At 49.0% G+C, this 22537-nt stretch overlaps 1 protein-coding gene across 3 annotated transcripts in view; it reads left to right on the top strand.

Moving 5' to 3' along the window:
- The window catches only part of AKT2 (AKT serine/threonine kinase 2), a 686003-nt gene that overhangs the window by 580108 nt on the left and 83358 nt on the right, over positions 1-22537 (top strand). The window lies entirely within an intron of this gene.

The following is a 22537-nucleotide window of genomic DNA, read 5'->3' as shown; positions in this document are numbered from 1 at the left end:
TTCCAAATATTGTCTCATCCATCTTGTTTTGGCACTGAAGTTGTCACAGAGGAGGAAAACCAGATCTCCCTCTGTTACAGCTTTTTCTTGGAAATGGATCACACAATAGTGTAAAAGGTACCTCTTTTTGTATGTTCCCCCACCCCCTACATTTTTGGACTGATGCTATTGGGTTTTCGTCTCTGAAGTGTACAGGGACTGTCTAACCAGGCCCCATTGCATGTGCTCTGACTTCTTAAATGTGTATGTGTAACTGGCTAATCCCTGAGTGGCATATTTAACTTGCCTATAAGCCCTGAGTATATGGTAAAAAGTGTACCCTGAGCTAGTAAGTTAAATGTCAGTAGTGGAATGCAGCACTTATTGTGCCACCACTACAGTGACAAGGTGACAACATGGTTTTGTGCAAGGGAAATGTCACCTCCCAAAACAATGTATTTTAAGCACTGTAAAGATTGTCGCTAACGAATGTCTGCAGATCCTCATCAGATTTTAAGTCCTGCAATGATTGCTCATCGATGAACCTGAAGGCCATACGAGACTGCAAGGCGAAACAATACATTGCACAGCAGTGGAAGACTTCACCAGTTCAATCCTGTTCCTTATCCAGAAGTGGGAGCAGTTGTTCCATAGGTTAGGCTTTGTCTTGATCAAAGCTATTGACTGACCTGAAGAAAAAGTACAAATAATCTAAGTGGGACTTAGCCCCTTCCCACAACTCACAAGCTCCTTTTAAAAGAAAAAAAGTGCACAGGCGGCAGCATATATTTCAAGCTCGCTTCCGAAGACAGCCAACTTTGTAGCCGATCCTGCTACTTGTCCCAGTGCATCCTGAGTTACTGAGGTCGTCCACCTTTCGCCGAAACATATTGAAGAGTTCCACAAGGCCATGCTTCAATTCTTTGGATCTTTGCTGACTCCCTCTGCCACTCCTTCGGGACCCATGGCGCTGAGAGGTTCACCATATGGATTACCACCATCAGGCATGCCCTCTGCGCCAGTTGGACCCTCAGAGACCATCATGGGGCCACCTCCGGCTTCAAGCCTGACACTGCCGTCAGAGCCATGATCCATGCCGATTCCTGGCACTTCGATGACAATTGATGCCAGAAGATGACATTGTTCACACCATCACCCTGAGTGCATTTTATTCTAAGCCTTACCCCTCTGAGGAGGTAGGGATATTCCATTGCTTGGACTCCAGGAGATGACTGAGATTCTACATGGCTCATACCAAAGAACATCTTGGGAACAATGAGCTCTTTTTGGGACTCTCTAAAGTGAAAAAAGGCAAGGTTGTACAGAAGAGAACAATCTCCCACTGTATCATGCTTTGCATTAAGATCTGCTAGCATTGCCCAAAAAACAGCTTCCAGAATGCCTGGAGTCTCTCCATATGTGCCTGAAGCACTATTGTCTGTATAGTCTGGTTCGCTGAGGGAGGGCATTTTGCCCGCTCAGTCCTGCTGGACTTTCTGGTTTAAGTCAATTCAGAAACACGCCTCCGAATAGGTACTGCTTTTGTATCTGTTCAAAATGTGAGGAATCTGTGGCTAGAAGTCTATCAGAAGAACAAATTACTTACCTTTGGTAACACACTTTCTGGTAGAGACTCTATCTAGCTACAGATTGCTCACCGACCCTCCCATCCTTCCTGTTCTGTGATCCGACTCCCATCTATTATTATGATCCAAAGTCTTTGATTCTGCACACTGTTCACAACCAATTTGCTATTGGGGCTCTCCGTCTGAGGGTGCAGACAGTCTCAAAAGCAACTGACACCAGTGTGCAGGAGTGGCGCCTAAATAGGCTCTGCATGTCATTTTTGGAGCTGGATGGCCTCAGCGTTGAGCTGTAAAGTACTACCTGCCGGCATGCAGTGGTACTGCTGAAAAGTTTCCAGATCCAGTCGGACACCTGGGCAATATTTTAAAGGTGAGGAATCTGAGGCTAGAGAGTTTCTGCTAGAAATAGTGTTACCTGAGGGAAGTAACATGCTCTTCTCACCCATCAGCCTGTGGGGGAGCAAGAGGAGGGAGAGATATCTGTAAGAGAGGGCAGAGCCTCCGTAGCTGTATGAGTATCTTCATATTTCCAAGATAAACAGCATGTGCCTTCATCGTTAACACCCGTGTGTCATGGCTCTCCTCTAAGATGCCTTTATTCACATCAGCTCTATATGCTGTACTTACTGTAACAATTTCATCACCAGCACATCGAAGCCAGAATAGTCGCGTCACTGCTGTCTGTGATCTGCACTATAGTGCGTCTCAGTGCTTCTATTGTATGTTTTCACAATTCTACTGTACAATTGATGTGGCTGGGGCTTGTGGGACTTTCGTTTCTGTATTTTGTTAATTAAAACTGAGGATTTTTTACTCTGGGGTGCAACTTTATCAGGAGCCTCGACCCCCACTCAGGCATCAACATTGAAAGATCCAGGCTTCCAACCTTGAAACTGCACTGCAGAGGCCTGGACTGTCTGCACCGCTTTGCCCAGAAAATCCAAATTTGCTCCGGAGGGATATGTGCACCAGTTGGCTGAGTCTTGATGCAAAAAGATTCCATGGCAACAAGATCCCATTCAGATATGACTGGAACCTCTGGGTGGACATGGTACAGCGGTTTTAAATACCTGCCAGAGGCATCCTTGAAAACTCAGTTTGTGTTCAAGAGGGAAAATGTCCAGTGCCAAAATCTAATGCATGTTGTGTATGGCTGACAATACTTCCAGAGAGACAAAGACAAGCGTCTGGTTCAGAATCTCCAGTTTCTGTCCTGAAGTGCAATAACACTTTTAAATGTACCCTTCGACAGAGAAAATGTAATCGAAGCACCGGGGGACACACTGCTCTAAATGATCAGAAAAGGTCTGTATGCTGCCAAGACTTTGGGAGTACTCCCACCCCAAACTAAGCGGTCTGGTTTTTGGCGCCAACCGGCAAGAGAATGAGCAAAAGCTGCCCCTCTACATCTTCAGCACCCTGTCTTTACAAAAACAGCAGACATTTCAAGGAGAGGAGAAAGTTCAAAGCCCTACCTCAAAAGAGGAGTCCAGAGCTACCACAGTGACAAACGCAGAGGAGGCCAATCTAAGGGAACTTCTGCTTCAAAGCATTGATCTGCTTTTCATTCCTGCTATCACACACCACCCATCAGAAGAAAGAACCTCCGACACGTGGGTATTGCCCATTGTTGCCCACAGATACTGCTTAGAATTTATTACCATACAACCAGATGTGCCACCTCACAGGCACATCATCAAGGGCTGCCACAGAAGGAGATGGAGGCATTGCTTCAAAAGGGGGCACCGTTCCACCATGTCAAAGAGGACAAGGAATATGCTCTTTATACTTCGTTATCTCCAAAAAGGGTAGAACACTCGGGCCAATACTCAATCTCAGGCTGTTGAACCACTACATTGTGTCAGAGCACCTCAAAATGACAACTCTGCTGGAAATCATTCATCTGCTCTGAGAGTTACTTGGGGACCCTCAAGCTAAGAACTCCTACTTTTACATCCCCATCAAACTAGTGCGTCACCAATACCTCAGGCTTGTGGTAAGTTGACAGGACTACCAGTTCAAATACTACATTTTGAGGTTACAATAGCCCGGAAAGGTATTCACCAAATTTCTAGCAGTGCTTGTGGTGCACCTCCTTTACATCCCCATCCATCTTTCCTTACCTAGACAGCTGACCGATAGAGAGCAGCAGCCATCTACAATGCCTAGCACACAGTCAACAAGTACTGTTGTTTCTGCACAAATTATGTTTCTCTGTAAATGCAGTACAATGCTTCTTGGGAGCCATACTCTTTTACTGGGTGGGGATATCGCTTCTAAACAATCAAAAACCTTGATAGGTGCTTGGTCACCACAACAACATCTCCACATACATTTCTTAGAACTGATGGCAGTGCACTTGGCACTACAAGCCTTTTACACTGTGATTAGCTGAGAGACCATACCCATTGACCATCATGCACTACATCCAAAAGTAGGGTGACGCTTACTCGTCTCAACTGTCAACTTTACCACTGACATATATGGCATTAGGCCAGTCGTCATCAAGTCTTTCACCTGGAAGAACATCTCCTGGGAGTAGACGATTACTTTGCAAGCCTTCTAATCAGGACGCAACTATATACACAGACAACTGGGCGGCAAACTCACAGGCATTCCTTCAATAATTCCAGTGATGTCCGATTCCCACTCTCGCCCACTGCAGAAAATGCAAAATGGCCAAACTTCTCCAGGTACCCAAATCTGATTTCCGTCTGCAGTGCTCTATGGCTTACCTGGTCAGGGATATTTGCCTATGCTTATCTTCCATTACCACTAATTCCTTATATAGTGGGAAAAATGAGGCAGATTCCCATAAAGCTCATTCCGATCACTCCCACATTGGCGAGACTGTGCCATCCTTTTAGATAAGTCTGTTCATCCACACCAGAAGTTATCCGTGTGTGCAGCTATATTGATACAGAATCAGGGCAGCTAGTACACCCACATCTCAAGTCACTTTCTTCTTATTTGGCAGCTCAGGTCCTAGAATTTACATACCTTCAGCTTTCAGAAGAGTGCAGTCTCATCTGAAAGAAGCTTGCAATCCCACTACAAGGGCATGTAACGCTGCCACGTTGAGTACTTTTGTCCATTGCTGTCTCAGTAGTAACATACAGCTCCTGCATATGTAACCTTCATTAATGTCCACTGGGAAGATACATCAGCCTTTCTGATGAAGACTTCGAACTGCAGATTACTTTCCTTGTGAATTTCCCCATGTGCCAGACTAGATTGGGAAAACTCTGCAGCATTGCTCATGTGCGCTGGTAGAGGAGGCATGCAACTCCATGCTGGCCACGTTGTGCCGTGGAAGTGACCAAGGGAGCCACTTATAAGCATCACTCATGTGCACTAATGTCTGGTTCCTTAGTTTCTGCACCTTAAGACATATATCTAGAGCTTTGCTGCTTTCTTTTCCTCACTCCTGAGGATTTTTCTTTCCTAACAATTTTTCCAGTGTGCAAGGGATGTCACCCCTACGACTACAGGGTTTAAACCTTGTCAGGCTGTCACAAACAGATGTCTGTGAAAGATCCCCATGAGGTGTGCCTTTGGTGCTTGGGTTTATTGAATGTCTCCTAGAACTGCTACAACTGGGCCCAGATGAACCCAAATACCATCTGAGATGACAAAGCTGTACAAGGCTGCGTGCAGGTCCCACTCTAAGTCAAAGTTGAGAGCACAAACCTAGTCCCACTACCCTTCTGCCCCTTCTCACCACTCTTTGGAGGAGATGCAAGGAAGTCACTGTGGCTCTCTGTCTCGCTCTGTTCCAACAAGGACCTGATTGATCTACAGTCCTGATGCACGCCCAGTTCCCGGGCCCATCTTAGGTTACTGCTTGTAGTTTCTTATTTGATGTCATCTGGACCGCTTGAACCCACCACTGGTTCTATTCTGCGGTCTGGTTTGAAGCTGAAATTAGAGCCAACTCCTCGTTCATCGCTGCCAGCACAGACGTGACTGGCGCTGGAGGAGAACCTCCAACCCAATTGTTCTGTCCAACTCTGAGCTGGTTTCTGCTCAACGGAGGCCACGTTCTGATATTGGCATGCCACAGCCTATACTGAACGCATCGGACTCGGACACAATCCCACTACCTGGGTACTGCACATACATTGCACCAGCTTTTTGGCTCAGACTTTGATCAGCATTATGGAGATGACAGTGGAGGGGGTGGGGAAAATGTGCCCCTCCCAATGATGCAGACAAAAGGAGATGGAATTGCAGGTGGCCAGTGGACAGGGCAACTCGCCTCCTCCTACAGTGAATTGGTTTCCCCCAGGGACCAGTAACAGAGTAGTAGTCCAGAGTAGTGTCCTGTGATCGGAAGGGCTGCGGAGATCCTTGACTGTCAATTCCCCACTATGGAGGTTAAAATGTACATCCTCAGAGTGGTCCTACCACTTTACCAGTCACCGACCAAACCTCTTTTACCTCTCAGTGAAGCCCTTACTATCGCACTGTTGGGCACTTGGGCTAAGCTATGCACTGGCCTCGCAGGCAACTGACAATCGCCCACTGCCAAAGACCTGCTCCCAGTGACCCAGATTGTTTTTTGACCCACCATCCAACACCTGAGAGCTTGGTAGTACAGGCATCCACAAGTAGGTTAAACCTGGACGCTTTTTGAAATGAGTGAACACTTTTGGCAATATATGTTCTCCTTGTTCAGTCTTGCTCTGAGGTGAATTAATATGAGCTACCTACTCGGAGGTTATACCTAAACGCTTTGTTACATGGTGGGCAAGATCTTGCCTGTGGTCCCAGAAGAACTACAGGCTTCATTAGCCCAAACCATTCAAGATGATCGGGATTCAGCCAAGTTTATCATCCACTCAGGCCTGAACTCCATAGATTGTCTGGGAAGGCCTATGGGAGCTAACGTGGTGCTCCAACATCATGCATGAATGAGATCCACAGGCTTCACGGGGGATGCCCAGGCATCCTTAATAGACATGACTTTTGATGACTCCCGCTTGTTTGGCAAAAGACAGACTGGGCCCTAGAATGTTTTAAAGAAAGCTTCTTCACTCCGGCAATCCCCTCAGCAATTTCATCCTTTTAGGGAATCTACCTGTGCCGGGTGTATCCACAGCACCAGCCCCCACTGCCCGCACAGTAGGTTTTCCAGTCCTTTCGAGGCCGGGCTGTGGGTTGGGCAGACAACGACCTGGCCATCGGGTACAGCGTTCCTCACAATCTTCCAGCACCATCTGCCCCATCACTCCCCTGCAACAACCACAAAATCTCTTTAGTGCACCCAAAGCAGCTCACAGCTATCTGGTGGAAGGCAGGATCAGCCACTTCCTGCAGGGGTGGCAGAAGATCACATCCAACAAGTGTGTCCTCCAATGGGGCCATGCCCTGCCATTGCTTTTTTGACCGACCACAACTGCCACCTACAGAGGGACACCTTTTGAATGACCACCTGTCCCTTTTGTGCCAGGAAGTTCGGGATCTTTTGGACATTTTGGCTATGATCCTGGTGTTTCAGCCTTTGCCCAATGACTCCATGAGTATGGGTTTGAGGTTCCTTGGCTTACTAACCTCCTGCTCAGCGATTATGCCAGATGGTGCATGCAAACTTTAGTGTGGGACCTGAAGTCTCCATGGAGCCAGGACCAGGAAAACCTGTAAGACTTTATCCTGTTGTTGGAGACTGTAAAAGATCTGCAGTGGTGGCTGCCAGACTCTAATTGGACTAGTGATCAATTCCCCCTTACTGCCCCATCCAAAGTTGACGATGGGTAAGGACGATTCACCACTGGGTTGGGAAGTTGTCTGAAAGAGGTGGAAATCAGAGGACTGTGGTGTCTGGTGAAATTCCATCCCCACATCAGCTTATTGGAATTTCATGGCAGTTTGCTTGCTGCAGACCTTCCTGCCAGCCATCAAAGGAAACACAAGCATATGATCAAAGGAAGGCTGTTGTAGGCTTTCATAGACCACGACACCGCCATGTGATACTACAACAAGTACAGACAGGGTAGGATACAGGGCCTTGAGGCAGGAGACCTTATGCTCTGGAGGTGGAGGGATCATCCAGGGATTTCCCATTGGTGTCCCACCTGGCGGGATCTATAAATGCCATGGCAGATGAGCTCTGTCGCTGATGTGTAAGCATATCACGAATGGTAATTGCGTTCAAAGGTGACAGAGGGAATCCTCCAGTAGTGAGGAGAACCCCGGCTAGATCTGTTTGCCACTTCCGGAAAATGCACAATGTCAGCATTAATGCATGCTTGAGTTTCGAAGAAGGCTCTCTCTGATGCACATTCCGCCTTGAGTTGAGCATGGAACTCCTGTATGCCTTCCCGCCGCTATCTTTGACTTTCCTGCGTGCTGAAGATCAGGAATGACCGGGCTCAAGTCTTTCTAGTGACTCCAGATTAGTCTAGGAGAGTGTGGTACCCAGAACACGTGGGCTTGTGCATTTTCTGCACCTTTTGTTATGCTGCAGTGGAACTTTAACTTGATTTTGTTTTCTTAATGTACACACCTTTCAAGCCAATGTACAACTGTTTATTGACTCTTGTGATCCTTAAGACTAACTTCCTCATTGTGGATACATTCACTTGCAGTGTCAGTGAACTGCATGGGCTGTTAGTATACTTTTAGGAGGAACTGCTTTGATACCAATTTCAAAGGTTAGGAATCTGTAGTTAGAAGTATTTAACAGGACAAGTTTTGTACGTTTGGTGGATGCTGCTATCTAACTCCCAAATTCATGAATACCTCCCCTCCCCCAATTCAGTGGATTGGGTTCTTGGTTTTGATAAGGTTCCAGTGCTTAGTTTAAGCCAGTGATTTTGGTGCTCGGCACTGACACTTATGGAATTCTGCCACATGGTGGCGCAGTTTGTCTAATTTAGAGATGAGCACAACAGTAGTTTATTTATTCAATATACATAAAAAATGACTGATACCTGCAGTCAAAGCCATTCTTACTGCCTTGAGGCCGAATAGTCTAAATTGTCACACTTGTATGAATGTGATGATTAGTAGTTGTGTTGAGACTGTTATTGGCAGTGGTGGCAGGGGCAATGGGTGATGCAAGCTGCAGTGGGCTCCTGATGAGGGCCCTGGCAGTTATTAATATTATTATTATTATTATTACTTTTTTTTCCACAAATCAAGCACTGTAAGGTCCCATGTTAGATTATGCACTGTCACTATTTGTCATGTATTCCTGAAGACCTATATTTAACAGTGCAAAATGCTTATGTTAAACTAATGTCCGTGTGCATATGGCTCTGCACTGTCACTTTCTGAGGTGAGGCAAGGTCACTGTGAAATCCAGTGGCACCACCTATCCTTGCAAAGCAATTGCTGTAAACGTTACCCAATCCATTTTGGAGCCTGGGTGTTCTTCAGTTAGAGCATTATCAGAGAAAGGGTTACCAAACATATGTAACTTATTGTTCGAGGCATATGAGCTGCAGATTACACACTATGCATAGATCGCCATCTGGTGTTAGGCCCGGAGGTTTACACTTGTTTTTATCTTGGAAAGAGGTATGTGACTCCTTGGATGATAGTGCGCATGGGCATCGGCTCCATCCTTAGATTGTTTTTTTCCGCCATCGGGCTCGGATGTGTTCTCGCGTTCCAGTTCGGAACCGTTAACGGTTTTCTCTTTCAACGTGCAATCCTTCCCTTCTCGACGGTATTGATTTGATCCAATCACACGCGATCCTTCAACTTCGAAGTCTTCGATTCCGGTCGTTGACGAAGGCCTTCGGGCCTACCTGGGCCTCATCTCCGGCTCATGGAAAGGACGCCCTTCAAAAAGTGTCCTCGATGTGGGTCGAAGTTTCCCCACACCGTCCTACATGAGGTGTGCAACCTCTGCCTCTCACCGGAGCACGAGGCCAGAGACTGTCCAGCTTGCGCCTCTTTCCACTCCAAGAAGACGATCCGGGACCGACTAGCTCGAAGAACAATGGCACGCTCGTCATCTTCGATCCCCGACAACATCTTTCAAGAGGGCGTCAATGTTCCGGAGCAGGGTCGGGTCGAAGAAGCCATCATCAGTGCCTCCGAAGCAGATGATTCCGACGTCGAAGACATCACTCCAGCTCAAAGGGCCGTGAGTACAGACGTCGTCCCCGACCCACACCCCCCCCTCGACACTATCAAAAAAGGCTTCGGAACCACCTTCACGCCCAGGTGCACACAGAGATACTGCTTCCCATGCCCCGCCTTCGGGCCCGGTAAAGAAGCCTATTAAGCCTTTAGGCGACTCGGGCTCGAGTCAGCCTACTCTCGGTACCGAAAAACAAACTCGGGCCCGAAGAAGACGTCCTCATCCACGCCGACCGCTGCTTCGACATCAAAGCACTCAGACACTTCAAAACTACACGTTCCAAACCTAGAACCGCTACCGAGTCGACGCTGAAAAAACTTACAGCACCGAAGCCCTCGACTCCGAAGGATCTGTCTCCCACAGATGAAATGTTTAGTCCAGATCCCACCCAAAAGACTCTTGTGAAGGATCCTAAGACTGGTCATTTAATGCTTAGCATCAAGACAAAACCCCTGGAAACGCCTGCGCTCGCACCACCACCAAAGAAGAGAGACTTTGCTACCTCTCCATTAAGGATTCCTTCTCCTCTTCCTCCTCAGATGAAATGTTTAGTCCAGATCCCACCCAAAAGACTCTTGTGAAGGATCCTAGGACTGGTCATTTAATGCTTAGCATCAAGACAAAACCCCTGGAAACGCCTGCGCTCGCACCACCACCAAAGAAGAGAGACTTTGCTACCTCTCCATTAAGGATTCCTTCTCCTCTTCCTCCTCACCCCCCCCCCCCTACCACCACACCGCTCTCCTACACCATCACCTACCCCACTAGATGATGATGATGATGATGATGACAGCACCTCAGATGATGCAGGGGGAGGTGCGGACGATCAACCCCTTGGGGACCCTACTCCTACTGGCTCCCCTGACCCCTGGGATGATTACAGTGTCCCAGGCGTCCCTTACACCCCACAGGATGATATTTATCCCTCCAGGCCTTCTCCTTCAGAGAACAATATCGGCTTCAACCAGCTCCTTCACAGAGCTGCCCAATACCACGGGGTTGCCCTGTATACAGACCCATAAGAGATTTTCTTATGGACACCTTCGATACCACACAAAGGTCCACCTCAATTCTGCCCATGCTTAAAGGGGTCATTAAGCACGCACCAGAGATCTTTAAAGACCCAGTTAGAGCTAGAGTCATCAACCCGAGAATAGAGAAGAAGTATAAAGCTGCTCCTACTGACCCAGTATACATTAAAGGCCCCGCACCACTAGACTCCTTAGTAGTCTCTAATGCAAGGAAGAGAGCAAATTCCAAAACATCAGGTGACACACCACCACCAGATAAGGAATCAAAACTCCTAGACGCCTCTGGCAAACACACAGCGTCACATGCAGCCAACATTTGGCGCATTGCTAATACCCAAGCGCTGTTAGCCAGGTATGACCGGGCACATGATGATGAGCTTGAGTGCATAATGCAGCACCTCCCTGACAGATATAAAAACAGGGCCAATGAACTCATCCAGGAGGGTAAAACCATCACTAACACCTCCATCTGTTGTGCCCTAGATGTAGCAGATTCCGCTTCAGGGGCAATAAACACCAGTGTCCTTTTGCGCAGGCATGCCTGGTTACGCATTTCAGGTTTTAAACCCGAAATCCAGCGTTCTATACTCAATCAGCCTTTTGATGAGCAACACCTATTTGGCCCCAATGTGGACGTATCCCTTAAGAAAATGAAAAAGGATACAGACACTGCCAAATCTATGGAAGCCTTGCAGTCGCAAGCTCCCAGACGGTCCTTTCGTCGCTCATCCTTCAGAAGCACCCATAGAGGCTACTCCTCTGATAGCCCCTCCACCTCTTACAAGGCTCCCACCCAATCCACCTTTACTAGAGGTTACCAAAGGGGTGGTTACAGGGGGAACAAAGGCAGAGGCAAAAGCAACAACTCCCGCTCTGCCTCCACCCCATGACTTCCCTCTACTTCCCCCAGACCATTCCACTCCGTTCGGGGGAAGACTCCACCAATTTCTCCCTGCCTGGGCAAACATCACTTCAGACAGGTGGGTCCACCAAATAATTCAATCAGGCTACTGTCTCGAACTAACATCTACCCCTCCAACCATACCACCCAAACACGGTCCAGTGTCACAAGAACAGCTGTTACTATTAAAGCAGGAGGTAATCTCCCTATACATACACTCAGACCACTTCCACATGGTCACACTTCAGCAGGTCCTCCCTCTGCTTTCCCAGGGCGACTTCCTTACTACTCTAGACGTCAAGGACGCCTATTTCCACATTCCCATTCACAGCGCTCACAGAAAATATCTCAGATTCGTAGTGGACGGTCAGCACTATCAATTCAAAGTACTCCCATTTGGAGTCACCACAGCACCAAAAGTGTTTACCAAGTGCCTAGCGGTGGTGGCAGCACACCTAAGAAGACAACACATCCATGTCTTCCCATATCTAGATGACTGGCTCATAAAAGCCAGCTCATACAATCAGTGTGTACAACACACTCATGCCACTATTCAACAACCTCACGACCTAGGGTTCACAATAAACCACACCATGTCCCAGCTACAACCGTCCCACACACAACTATACCTCGGTGCCACAATAGACACCTCAAGGGCGCTAGCCTATCCCAGTCCCGCCAGGATAGCGAGCATGCAAGCTCTTCTCACCTGATTCCAACCGCAACACTCTCTTCTAGCTCGAGTGTTCATGCAACTCATAGGGATGATGGCCTCTTGCATATTCATAGTGCCTCATGCAAGACTCCAGATGTGTCCTCTCCAAGAGTGCTTAGCACGCCAATGGAACCAGGCTCAAGGTCAGCTAACAGATCTGGTGTTAGTAGACAGTCGTACCCATCGCTCTCTGCAGTGGTGGAACACCAATAACCTTTCCAAAGGGTGACCGTTCCTCGAGATGGTTACTCAAATAGTCATGACAGCGGACGCATCGCTCTCCGGCTGGGGAGCTCATCTACTTCATCACACCATGCAGGGCAGGTGGACACCTCAGCAAAAGTTACTCCACATCAACCACCTGGAGCTACTAGCCATATTCCTAGCCTTGAAAGCATTCCAAAAACACATTTCAGGCAAAGCTGTCTTAGTCCGCACCGACAACATGACAGCCATGTATTCTATCCAAAAGCAAGGCGGGACACACTCTCTGCAGCTCTCTCAGCTCGCACAGAGCATTTGGAGGTGGGCTATACCTCAGAACATTTTTCTCCTAGCCCAACATGTCCCAGGAGTCCAAAACACAATAGACGATCTGTTGAGCCGTCAAACACAACAAATCCACGAGTGGGAACTTAATCCACAAGTTCAACCGTTTTTTCAGATGTGGGGGCAACCACAGATAGACCTCTTCGCCACCCACGAAAACGCCAAATGCCCAAACTTTGCCGCCAGGTATCATCACCCATTGTCCAAAGGCAATGCGATATGGATGAACTGGTCAAGCAAATTTGCGTACGCTTTTCCGCCTCTCCCACTCATTCCACTAGTGGTGCGCAAACTACAGCAACACTCCTTGACGCTTATCCTAGTTGCTCCAACTTGGGCCAGACAACCATGGTACACCACATTGCTGGAACTCTCCGTAGTTACGCACCAACAATTACACCTCTCTCCACACCTCCTAACCCAGAACCATGGAGAAATACAACATCCAGACCCAGCTCAGCTCAACCTAGCGATCTGGCTCCTGAAGTCCCTAGAATTCGGTTACCTTAACCTTCCTCCTGACTGTATGAACGTCATCAAAGAAGCTAGACGGCCTACCACTAGAGCATGCTATGCAGCCAAGTGGAAAAGATTTGTAATATACAGCCATAACAACACTGATCCCCTAGATGTTTCTATCCAACACATCATAGGCTAATGGAGCCATCATTTGAACCTCTACATAAATGTGAGCTACAATTCTTAACATGGAAAACTGCTTTCCTAGTAGCTATTACTTCTCTACGAAGAGTTGGCGAATTACAAGCACTAACTTTTCAGGAACCCTTTCTGCAAATGCATCATAATAAGGTTGTACTCGGAACTAATCCTAAATTCCTCCCTAAAGTCATTTCTCCCTTTCACCTCAATCAATCTGTGGAGCTGCCTGTTTTTTCTCGCAGCCACAAACAGTCGCAAAAAGAGCTCTTCACACCTTAGATGTCAAAAGAGCACTGCTGCACTACATAGAGAGAACACAACCTTTTTGTAAGACCAAACAACTATTCGTGTCTTTCTCACCACCACACAAGGGCAACCCCATATCAAAATCTGGGATAGCTAGGTGGATTGTCAAATGCATACAGATTTGTTACCACAAAGCAAAACGTACATTATCTGTTCCTCCTAAAGCCCACTCTACACGAAAGATAGGGGCTGCAATGGCATTTTTAGGGAACATTCCCGTAGATGATATCTGCAGAGCAGCTACATGGTCTACACCGCACACTTTCACAAAACACTATTGTGTCTGTGCAAACTAACCTACAAGCTAGTGTTGGGCCAGGCTGTACTCAAAACACTATTTCAAACTACTGCACCAGATACTGGTGGTCGCCGCTAGGAAGGGATACTGCTATACATTCTATGCATAGTGTGTAATCTGCAGCCCATATGCCTCGAACGGAATATGCTACTTACCAGTATACATCTGTTCTTGGCATGTAGAGCTGCAGATCTACACACATCCACCCGCCTCCCCGGCTACCTTTATCTGTTCCAGTATTATCTTACTTAGATACACCATACATGGGCATCCTTCCTGTTTCTTGCAAGGCTCCAACATTTCCCTGCTGGCGAAAAACAATCTGAGGATGGAGCCGATGCCCATGCTCACTATCATCCAAAGGAGGAGTCACATACCTTGTGACTTCCAAAGACTTTCCAAGATAAAAACAAGTGCAAACATCCAGGCCCAACACCAGATGGCGATCTATGCATAGTGTGTAGATCTGCAGCTCACATGCCAAGAACAGATGCATACTGGTAAGTAGCATATTCCTTTCACCTCCAGGCTCAGACCTGAAGTTGGGTGCTCAGTCATCTACATCGGGTTGCAACTGCAAAATTAATTTTAAATGCTGCATCTTATAACAGAAGGTACAGAAAAACAATGATTTCAACAGCACTTTGATCATCGAAAGATATCAAATTGATGCTACAGTGATCTACTGAAACCTATTTATTTGCTTTCCAGGTCTTATGTGATTTATTTATTTTTGAGCTGGGGATGGAAAAATGCCATTTTGAATTTTTTTCCCCTCTGTCACACAAAGGGTTCATGGGATCTGTGTCTCAATATTGTGGTGAAGAAAAATGCTCAGCATTTAAAGTATAAATGGACTATCCATAGCTGTTGTAATTGTAGCTGGGCATTTCTGATGGATACATCTGCCAGTGGAATCCTCACCTTGTGAATATCGCCTGCGCCAGCATTCCACGGAACTTTTCTTCCCCAGCATTCCACGTCGACGTGGGCGACGTCATAATACATCGGCTCCGCTCGCGACTCCGTATGACGTCACCGGAGCCATAAGAGGCCCACGTCGGCGTGATGACGTCAGTTCCCTTTTTTCCGCGCCGTCGACGCGCAACGGTTTTTTCCCGGTGCTCTCTAGCTACTTTGTAGTCTAGTGGTGTAACTTTGTTAAAATCGGTATGTCTTCGACGAGGAAGTCGGGCTTTAAGCCCTGCAGGGAATGCGGAGGCCTGATGTCCATGACGGATCCGCATCAGAACTGTTTATGGTGTCTTTCCTCTGATCATGACATGGAAGAGTGCGGGTGCTGTGGGAGCATGAATCCTAAAGCGCTGAAGGAGAGGAAGACCAAACTCTTCATGAAGAAGATCAGTGAGGAGAAGAGAAGAGGGGGAGAAAAAAGGCGAAATCCAGGCGAGAGTCATCGACTTCGAGGTCGTCGAAGTCGAAGAAGCACCACAAGAAGAGGAAGCATTCTTCTCGACGTCGGTCCTCGAAGTCTAGGAGGTCGAGGTCGGCTTCGCCCCGTCGGAGCAAGGCCTTGTCCCCTTCGCCTTCTCCTGATAAGTCTCCGAAGTCTCCCTCGCCGAAGCGGGCTCCAGTTCGTTCCCCGACGCCGTCACCGGCACCGTCCAAGGCTTCGACTCCGGGTCGAGTGGAATCTGATGTTCATTTGGATGAGCAGGAGCAGGAGGAGGCTGTTCCGGTGCCTGATGACTCTGTGGCTCCGGTGGATGATTCTGAGGAGCCGACGCCGGTGACTCCACAAGGGGATACAGGGACGGTCCTTTATCCCCAATTCCCGGGTCCAGGTACGGATCCTTCGGGATTTCTGAATGCCATGTATGGTATTTTTCAGAAGGCATCCTTCCCATCCGGAGCACCAGCTGGTCCCGTGGGTCCGATGGTGTTTACACTGGGAGTGCCGCAGCAATACGCTCAGGCTCCTTTTCTGCCCTTTATGCCGATGGCGCCTTCTTGGCAGTTTCCGGCGCCGGTTGGGGATCCGATTCGACCTTGGATGGACAGTCAATCTTCGGAGCCTTCTTCGACGCTGAGGCCAACTCCATCGGCGCCGCGTCCGGCGCCGCTGACTCCACCTATGGCGACGCCGGTGCCTTTGGCTCCACCGACGCCGCGTACGACGACGCCGGCTCCCCGGATCCGATCGAGGCGGGAGGCCCAAAGAGTATTGGAGGAAGGAAGATATCGGGCAGAGGTGGAAGAAGGTGAAGTCGACTCTTCTTCGGATGAGTTTGAAGGAATAGAGGAAGCAAGTGGTTTGGATACCACCCCAGAGTGGGAGCATGCTTCTGCAAGGTCTTCTCCTCCACAGGAATTGGCTCCCTACCATGTGGTGATCAAGAAGGCCGCGGAGTTGTTAGATCTGAAGCTGCCCTCTGTGGAGTACAAATCCAACCTGCTTACAGAGGTGTTGCACTCTCCGTCGGCTTCGGAGCCTTTGTTACCTTTCAATGAGGCTCTCTTGGAACCAGTGTTGGAGGTGTGGAAGAAGCCTCTATCAGCTCCGGCGGTTTGCAGACAGGTGGCAAGGAGGTACAGGGTTGCACCAGGAGACCCGGATTTTTTATCCACGCATCCTTCTCCGGAGAGCCTAGTGGTGCAGGCTTCATGTTCTAAACATGCTTCGGGTGCTTTCCCCCAATCTCCTGCTGATAGGGAGTCAAAGAAAGTTGATCAGGCGGCCAAAAAGACTTTCTCCTCAGGAAGTATGGCGTTGAAGTCATCAAATGCCACATGCTTGCTGGGGCGTTATGTTCATGCCCTGATGGACTCTATAAAAACTTTGGCCCCTAAGTTACCTGAGGGGGATAAGTCGTCCTTCTTGGAGGTTGTTGCGGACACTCAGGCAGCTGCCAGGCAGGTGATCCAGTCTGGGCTGGATACGGCGGACTCTGTGGCGAGGATTATGGGATCATCCATTGCTGCAAGGAGACAGGCTTGGCTCCGTTCTTCAGGTTTTTCAGCAGATGTCCAGGCCACGCTGGTAGATCTGCCTTTTGACGGACAGAAGTTGTTTGGGGAGAAGGCAGATTCTGCCCTTCAACGTTTTAAGGACAGTAGGTTAACGGCGAAGTCCTTGGGTCTGCAGGCTCCTGCTAAGGGTTCAACATTCCGAAAGGCTAGGGGATTCGGAAGATCATCTTTTCGTTCCTTCCGTCAACCCCAGCAGCAGCAGCAGAATCCCCTCTATCGCTCCTATAGAGGGAAGCAAAGGGGTCGGAGAGGTTCCGGTCGCAACCCTTCTTCTTCCACCTCCTCCTCTGCTCCAAATGAGGCTTCAGGGAAGCAGCCCTAGATCCCCCATCCCGGATCATGTAAGACCTGTGGGGGGGTCGGGTGTCCTACTTTCTACGGGGTTGGAAATCTGTTACAACCGACCCTTGGGTTTTGAACCTCGTGGAGACTGGGTACGCCCTTCCCTTTCGGGAGTTTCCTCCCCCTTACCCTCCTTGCCAAGGTTATTGCTCGGAAGACCATCTGCTTCTCCTGCAGAAAGAAGTTCTAGCCTTGCTTCAAAAGGGTGCGATAGAGGTGGTTCCGGAGCAGGAAAGGGGTCAGGGATGCTACTCCCGGTATTTTCTGATCCCCAAAAAGGACGGCAGATTGCGTCAGATTCTGGACCTCAGAATCTTGAACTTTTACCTGAAACAGGAGAAGTTCAAGATGCTGACCCTTGCGCAGGTCCTTCAAGCGTTGCAGCAAGGAGACTGGATGGTGTCGCTCGACTTGCAGGACGCGTACTTTCATGTCCCAATCCTGAAGTCGCACAGGAAGTATCTCCGTTTTACGGTTGAGTCGCAACATTATCAGTTTGCGGTCCTCTCGTTTGGTCTTACTACCGCACCTCGAGTCTTCACAAAGGTGATTGCAGTGGTGGCTGCTCATCTCAGGAGGTCGGGGATTCCGGTTTTCCCCTACCTGGACGACTGGCTTCTGAAGGCAGAGTCCCCAGAGATGGTGCAGCGTCTTCTGCAGGTGACAACTCAGCTGTTGTTCGACTTGGGTTTTTCGATCAATGTGCCCAAATCTCACCTTGTGCCCTCTCAACGCAACCTGTTCATAGGGGCGGTACTGGACACTTCTGTGTGTCGAGCATTCCCTCCTCCTCAAAGGATTCTCGACATTCAGGAAATGGTCCCTTTATTCCACAATGGAGCGGTTGTTCCAGTTCTGAAGGTTCTTCGCCTGCTCGGTCTGTTCGCCTCCTGCATTCTGTTGGTCAACCATGCACGCTGGCACATGAGGGCGCTCCAGTGGTGCCTCCGCAGGCAGTGGTATCAGCACAACGGGGATTTCGGGGAGTCGATCAGGATCTCCAGAGAAGCTGCAGCGGATCTATCTTGGTGGAGCGTGGAGGGCAATCTGTCCCAAGGAAAGCCTTTCCATCTAACTCCATCGGTGGCCACAGTGATAACGGATGCCTCCACCCTAGGGTGGGGTGCTCATCTGGGGGATCTGGAGATCAAGGGTCTTTGGTCTCCAGAGGAAAGGTTGCTTCACATCAACCTTCTGGAATTGCGGGCGATTCGTTTGGCACTCAAGGCCTTCCTCCCTTCCCGGTCAGTCGATTCAAGTCCTGACAGACAACACGACCGCGATGTGGTTTGTCAACAAGCAGGGAGGAGTAGGGTCTCTTTGTCTGTGCAGAGAGGCCCTGCGTTTATGGTCCTGGGCTCAGGACCATCAGGTTTGTCTGATGGCAAATCATCTGGCCGGGGTACTGAACGTGCGTGCGGACAATCTCAGTCGGCAGTTCTCCGCCGATCACGAGTGGAGGCTCCATCCGGAGGTGGTTCGTCACGTCTTTCGGACGTGGGGAACCCCTCGAGTGGACCTGTTCGCCACCCGCGAGAACGCGCACTGCCCGTCATTCTGCAGTCTCCAGTTTCCGATGCAGGGGGCGCTGGGGGACGCGTTTCAGTTGAATTGGAGCTCACAACTCCTTTACGCGTTTCCTCCCATACCCTTGATTCCTCGGGTTCTGAGGAAGATTCGCCAAGACCGGGCCCAAGTTATTTTGGTCGCCCCGGATTGGCCAAGAAGGGTGTGGTATACAGATCTTCTCCACCTCTCCTCGTGCCCTCCGCTCCGTCTCCCTCTGAGGACAGACCTCCTCTCGCAGTCGGAGGGGCAGGTTCTACACCCCCACCTCCAGAGCTTACACCTTCATGCCTGGAGATTGAACGGGGCAACCTGAATTCTTTTGCTCTCCCATCTGATGTGGTGGATGTTATTTTATCGGCCAGGCGACACTCCGCCAAGTCCATTTACTCCTACAGGTGGTCCAAGTTTGTTAAATGGTGTGGAGAGAGATCCACTGACCCTTTGAAAGCCCATCTTTCTTAGGTGCTCCAGTTTGCCCTTTCCTTGGCTCAGCAGGGCTGTGCTGTGGCCACGGTCAAGGGTTATCTTTCGGACTTATCTGCTTTTCTATGCCTTCCGGATCAACTGTCGCTATTTAAATCTCCGGTTGTTCTGAGGTTCATCAAGGGCCTTACAAACATGTTTCCTCCCACTCCTTTTGTAATGCCACAGTGGGATCTTAATCTTGTTTTGACCTTTCTGATGGGGTCTCCTTTTGAGCCTCTACATAGCTGTCCGTTGAGGCTGTTGTCCTTTAAAGTGTTTTTTCTTGTAGCCATAACCTCGGCAAGGAGGGTGAGTGAGCTTCAAGCTCTTGGTTCCGAACCTCCTTTTCTTACCTTACATGCTGAACGGATGGTTCTCAGGACCAGGGCTGCCTTCCTGCCAAAAGTTGTTACTCCTTTTCATTTGGGGCAGTCTATTACCCTCCCTGTTTTCTATCCACCCCCTCATCCTTCTAAAGAGGAGGAAAGACTCCATCGTCTGGACCCAAAGGGAGCTGTCAGCTTTTACTTGGACAGGACTAAAGACTTTCGCCTTGATGATCAACTTTTCGTTGGCTACGTTGGTCATTCAAAGGGTAGAGCGGTGCACAAGCGCACATTATCAAGGTGGATTGTCCTTACCATCAAGATCTGCTACGCCCTGGCTGGTAAGACTCCTCCTGAGGGTATTCGTGCTCACTCTACTAGAGCTAAGTCTTCAACATCTGCTCTGGCGCGGGGTGTTTCTGTGGCAGATATTTGTAAAGCCGCGAATTGGGCCTCCCTCCATACTTTCGCAAAGCATTATTGCTTGGACTCTGAGATGAGGAGGGAGGGCCACTTCGCGCGCTCGGTCCTGCAAGACTTTTTGGTTTAGGAAGGTGGACACCCTCCTCCGGGAGTGGGGACTGCTGTGGGAATCTATTCACAAGGTGAGGAATCCACTGGCAGATGTATCCATCAGAAGAACAAGTTACTTACCTTCGGTAACGCTTTTTCTGGTGGATACAGTATCTGCCTGTGGATTCCTCACTGGCTCACCCGCCTCCCCATTGTCCACCTTCGTATGCCATAGGATAAGTCTGGTTTGTGATGCTTGTGCATTTGTTGGAAATGCTTGTTCATTTGGCATCTTTCTCCTTTATATACTGTGTATATGTGTTGGAGTGTTGTATACTGTGTATTCTTTGAGTTTGTCGTTGGTTCACCTGTTCGCCTCGAAGGCACGGAAAAAATGGGTGGAACTGACGTCATCACGCCGACGTGGGCCTCTTATGGCTCCGGTGACGTGATACGGAGTCGCGAGCGGAGCCGATGTATTATGACGTTGCCCACGTCGACGTGGAATGCTGGGGAAGAAAAGTTCAGTGGAATGCTGGCGCAGGGGATATTCACAAGGTGAGGAATCCACAGGCAGATACTGTATTCACCAGAAAAAGCGTTACCGAAGGTAAGTAACTTGTTCTTTGATGCCAATTAGGACACCTATGGTCAGTCAGGTGTTACGAACCTGGAAAATGAAGCTGTTCTCAGAGAGGTGTCTGAACAAGACTAAGTATTGGTAGTCAAACTTTCAGAGGTAGTGTGACTCCACCTTACAAAATGGGCACCATCTAAATAGAGGTGCTTTGACCACGTACGGTCAACAGGGCCCTCGCAGACTCATTCCAGTTCTCAACTTTAGGTGCCAAAGGGTTCCCAGAGCATGCTTTGAAACAGAGGTTTACCCTGAAAAATTCTGTGAACATCTACGAAGCACCGGCACAAAATGCTATTTCTGAAGGCAAAGCCTCTTCAGGTCCTGCTTCGGAGTCCACAGAGCATAGTCCCTGGAAACCTCTTCCTTGCCAAAAAGACACTTAGCCCTTTTTTGATAATTCTGTGGCTCCTACACATCAGGACACAGAAGGTAACCAGGAGTTCGAGGCATATGAGCTGTAGATCAAATGCTGTGCATAGATCGCCATCTAGTGTTGGGTCCGGATGTTTTCACTTTGTTTTTGTTAGAAGAAGTCTTTCCAGTCACGAGGTAGTTGACTCCTCCTTTTGGTGATAGTGCGCATGGACATCGACTCATCCATAAATTGTTTTTTTCCGCCATCGGGTTCGGATGTGTATTGCTGCGCTCTGGTTCATTACCGTTTTCGGACACCTTCGATGCGCAATTCACTACCCTCGAAAGTATTTTTATCGATCACGATTCCCCATTCGACGCGCATTATCTCCCCTTGGAAAACCTTCGCTCGGGAAACTCGTGGCAGGCCGTTGGGCTTTGCCTCGCCGACCGCGCTAGCAGTCAATGGAACGGGCTCCCTTCAAGTTCTGTCCCGGGTGTCGTGCTAAGTTTCCACGCACCGACTTGCATGAAGTGTGCAACCTCTGCTTGTCCCCGGAACACGACGAGGACGACTGCGACGCGTTTCGATTATTCTGATCGAAAAAGACACTTCGTGACTGTCAAACTGGACGTCACGAGATGCAACACCAGAGCGGCTCACACCAGATATCTTCGGCGAAGATTCTGGCACTGAACATCAAGCTCAAGGAGCCGAAGAAAAAGAATAGATCTGTGTCCGAGGCCGACATGGAAGAAGAGGAGCAGGTTACTCTGGGTCAGCTTACCCTGAGTAAAGATACCCCTTTGCCCCCTCAACATAAGACAAAGGCTCCGGTCCCTCCTCTGCCCTCGGGCCAAGGTCGGCACCGATAAAAAGTATCTGACGCCCCGCACTCTGTCCCGGCTCTAAAAGAGAAGCCTCCCAGCTCGGGCTCAAGCCGTCTCCACTCTGGCGCAGAAATAACACCTTCAGCGCCGAAACACAAGTCCAAGCATTTGTTGGTCACAATACCACTGTTGCCGAAGATTCCACCTTCGACGCACGAAGTCTCGGAGCCTAAACCTTCAACGCCTAAAGGCTCGGAGCCAAAACCTTTGACGCTGAAACCGACACATAAAGAGAAAAACACTCCTTCTAAAGAGCCTCGGCCCGATTCCCCGCCTTCGGATCCCAAGCAGAAAAAACTGGTGATCAACCCTGAAACAGGACATATTCT

The sequence above is a fragment of the Triturus cristatus genome, chromosome 9 (genome assembly GCF_964204655.1).
Source record: "Triturus cristatus chromosome 9, aTriCri1.1, whole genome shotgun sequence".
NCBI lineage: Eukaryota > Metazoa > Chordata > Amphibia > Caudata > Salamandridae > Triturus > Triturus cristatus.
This window is presented reverse-complemented; position numbering and strand designations above follow the sequence as displayed.